This window comes from Pecten maximus, chromosome 8, assembly GCF_902652985.1.
Source record: "Pecten maximus chromosome 8, xPecMax1.1, whole genome shotgun sequence".
In the NCBI taxonomy this organism is placed as follows: Eukaryota; Metazoa; Mollusca; class Bivalvia; order Pectinida; family Pectinidae; genus Pecten; species Pecten maximus.
The window spans coordinates 30,524,685-30,529,180 of record NC_047022.1 but is presented as its reverse complement, the minus strand read 5'-3'; positions in this window follow the sequence as shown (position 1 = coordinate 30,529,180).

The window sequence follows — 4,496 nt, the reverse complement described above, 5'->3', positions numbered from 1 at the left end:
ATATCGCTGTTGAGATCTTGTCGTGAGTGTTATTCATTTAATGTGATGACACAATCTAATTCAGATACTTATTATCACTCCGTTTCAAAGAGGATCTGACGACATCCGGGTAACCTTTACGGTTAACAAATCAAATTACTGCCTTCAGAATCTTGAAGATAAATTTAATATGTGCGAACTAGCATGACTAATGTGCATAATTTGCGTACGCAGATCTTGTACAACCAACATCGAAACTGTAAACGATCTTTTACAGTGCAGCCCTTACGACTTTCTCAGCTAAAGATCCATTTAACAATCAACCGATCCTCGATCAATTAGTAACCGAATAACCGATTAAATTTCATCATCAATCAAAACTCGATAACTGAAGAAAATCAATAATTGATCACCAACGAATGATCTGTTTTGAACGATTTCTACAAAGGTTATGATGTATCACAGTATTATAGGATTACAACCTAAAATTATTGTCTTGTACCATATATGATTATTGTTATTTCTTTAGCTGTCGTCGTCCAAATGATGTATTTGTACGTTATCGTAGTGGACATTTTGAGTATCTGCATGGTCAAAATACGTTCATATTTACTACTTTTATACAAAAGAAATTTTAGTCATAGACATTATTAAAGATCGAGGAACAACAGTTAAAAGGACACCTATTAGAGCTGGCGCACTGTGTAAGTTCCTCATAGTATAGTAAGGCCGTCAGTATACATGTGTGCACCGTTTAAAGACCGATATTCAGTGTCTTTGGTTGTCCAGGCAAACCACTGGCTATCTAATCTCTACAGCAAATTTATGTGACAGGTCAGCAGCCCAAACCTGGCTGGTATGAGGAGGGTCGAAGATCTGTACAGTAATATGCAACCTGATACCCCCATCATGATATCTGTGAATTGAAAGTGTCTCTGGTTTACATTACCTAGCTGTGAAAAACAAAACTTATCGTTCAATATTAATCTTAGGATTTATTGATTTAGAATTAATATATATATCACAGGCGTCTGCGCTGGTTATTATTGATAAAAAAATATATTAGCCCCTAATCTTACTATATGGACTTTCCTGAAGAGCAGCAAGAGCTGTGCTTTCGTTTGTTTTGTATATTTTAAGAACGCCGATGTGGCGCGGCGCTATAAGCTGCGGGTATTTCTGGCTAGGCGATTGGGTGCCGTAGATCGTGAGTTCGAGGCCTGGTCAGGGCACGAGTCATAAAATTGTCTTCCTTATATACATGTATATATATATTTCTTGTGATTTCGACTTCAAATTCAAAATTCCAGCAGAGACATATTGGGAAATATATTCCAGTTATTAGTATTTCAAATGTAAGATTTCTTCTTAATATAACCTGTCCATTCTGATCCCTAATTTCACTTGGCAAACAACAATCAAAATGAACATTTCGTAGGCTTCCATTCTTTTAATAATTTCGAGAATGTCCACCTCACCAACTGATCATGATTGTTTTTTTAGTAATTAATAGTTATGTATATATCATCTCATTTTAGTCCTGTATATTGTGAGAGTGACGAAGTACAGAATTGGAATTAATTAGTTTTAAGGCCATATTGTTTTATCAGAAAATACTGGCTGGTATATGTGTCTGTCAACGCTGGGGCAGAGTAAGGGGAGAGTTTAGGTCACTAGAGGTCAATTTAAACAGCTCTAGTGTGATTAAGACCCAGAGTAATCTGGCAGTTGATTTAGTACATTTTAGATAAATAGGTTTTTCGGTCGCTTGAGAGTGGGAGACAATGATGTTTTGGTCAGCTGGTGTTAAGGTGTACATACATGTTATGGAGTCTCTGATTTGGTGACCATATAGTAAGAAGTTTTGTATGTTTTGATGTTCTGATGTTCTGATTAGGACTTGTTGATGTGTTCACTCAGATGAATGTGGATATGTACTAAATGTCTGTAAATAAACCGTAAATAGTATATTAACACTTGTTTGTGGTTTGAACCCCATTACAATATTTTGATGCAAACCTTCATATTTCATATATTGCCATTTACAAACCATGAGTACCTGGTTTCGACAGATTATACTTTACATTCTTGCATGATATCTGTTGATTTGCACATTTAACTGATATTTCCCTTGAATACTAGAAGTTAAATGATAATTAAAGATATATATCTCCTGTTATATTTCACTCACAACTTGTAGTAAACACGTATTATAATACAAATATTGTATACAAATTATACTATGTTATGCTCTAAGTGTGATACAATTATTCTAATGCAAATTATATCTGTCTACAACTTACTGTCTATACAACTAACTGTCTACAGCTTACTATCTACAGCTAACTGTCTACAACTGTTTACAGTTAACTGTCTACAGCTTACTGTCTACAACTAACTGTCTACAGCCAACTGTCTATACAACTAACTATCTACAGCCAACTGTCTATACAACTAACTGTCTACAGCTAACTGTCTATACAACTAACTGTCTACAGCTTACTGTCTATACAACTAACTGTCTACAGCTTACTGTCTACAACGTACTGTCTACATCTTACTGTGCATTTCTTATTATTTACTGTTTGAACTTATCGGCACGGATGTCATTCGAGTACTGAACAAGTCATGAAAAGATACAAAGAAGTAACCTATGAGATATATATCGACGGACTACAGTTGTCCTGGAGGGACAGTTTTAGTTACCATTTATTTCCTATTTCTTATTTGATAATTAACGTGGTATCTAGGTTGTCCGGCAAAATGAATGACTTCAGCTCTAACGAATATGCTAAATTATTTATCATTGATACTGTTGGTAAAATATAACATCAATCGATACACTTAATTGATTAAAAGTGAGCATTTTACTAAACATATGTTTCCTGCTTAATAAGCAATAACAAACAAGGAATTAGTATTAAAAACACAATGTTTTTGGTTAAAACTGTGTTTTATTTGTCAATTTCCAATTATCAACATATAAACAACATAAAAATGATACAAAAAGGAATCAGAAACAAGTGTCAAGACACTTGTATAAATCTGACACCTATATATATATAGGTTGACGTTACACAACAGCATAGACATGAGCGGGATTTCAGTAACATAATTCACCCTTGTCGAGTAACACTGACATTACACAGGGGCTTGGCACGATTTTCCAAATGATAGTCCATATATATATGTATATAGTATCTATATACATATATATATAGACTATCATTTGGAAAATCGTGCCAAGCCCCTGTGTGACATTACACTATAGTTCAGCTTCATCCATGACAAGTTTTTAGCTTTCGACTGCTTACCTGGTAAGAAATATCAATAAGCATGTATTAAAAAGATAATTAATAATGACAACAATGTACATGTATATCATAATAAGAGTATCTATAATGATTATTAACAAATCAGGATTTACAAATAATTAATAACAAGGAATTAATAGAAAAAGTGACAATTAAATGAAAACAATTAAGTGGAACTTAAAATTTCACTTCTTCATTTAGACCCACTTTTTGGTTCATTTCCAATACTCCTCCCAATACGGGGGTTTTATAATCAGTCTACAGTAAATAGATATGTCAGTTCAAGGGAAATAACTCTTACATTGTAAAATTTACCGGCTAATCTTTTTTTTTTTAATATTGTATATTACAGGCATATCTTGACGGACCTGCATGTGTTACTGCGGGCCTTGGAAGTCTTTCTCAAATGTCGTCTGAAAAAAATCATCAAAACTCCGTCCTTAATTTCATAACGAAGAACTACATGTGTGGTTCAACAAGTCCAACCATTTGGGCCGCGATAAACGAAAACGTCCACAGTGTCACTGTGTATGGAGTCAGTAAAAATACAATCAAACAAGCTTTACCAAAAATGTACAGACATGTTAATTGCATTGCATACTGCAACAATAAAATGCATACACAGCTCAAAAAGATATGTCATTGGATAAATGGAATGCAAATCACAGAAAACTACATAAAATATTTCGAATATAAGCCGTCTTCTGGTAAGAGAATGCTCTCTATAAACTGTGGTATATTTATTTAACATAAAATAGAAAATATGAATAAGTAAATGTATCCATTAACTGTCGCTCACTATATTAATATGATATTTCTATCATTTAGGGAACTATTTTAACATACACTTTGACATATTTTTTCAATGAAAGCTGTTGGTGTAATTTATATGAAATTGGAATTTACATATATAGGTTTTTTTCTACTAAAAATCAATGAGCTACGAGTTCAGTATCTTGTGTTGAATGAAAAAAAAATAGTTATGTTTATCGAACGCACCGACCAAATCATCAGCGGCCTTCACCTTCATGACTTCCGTTTATGCGAATTGCGCATGCGTATGTTGTACTTTCCCGGATCAACGCATGCGCATATGTAATGGCCGACATTTTGCGCCAACTTTCTGCTTTCTGAAGAAGAGATATTCAAGAATTTCCATTTTATTCCACAAAAAACAGGGTTGATGCAAAATTCTTGACGAAG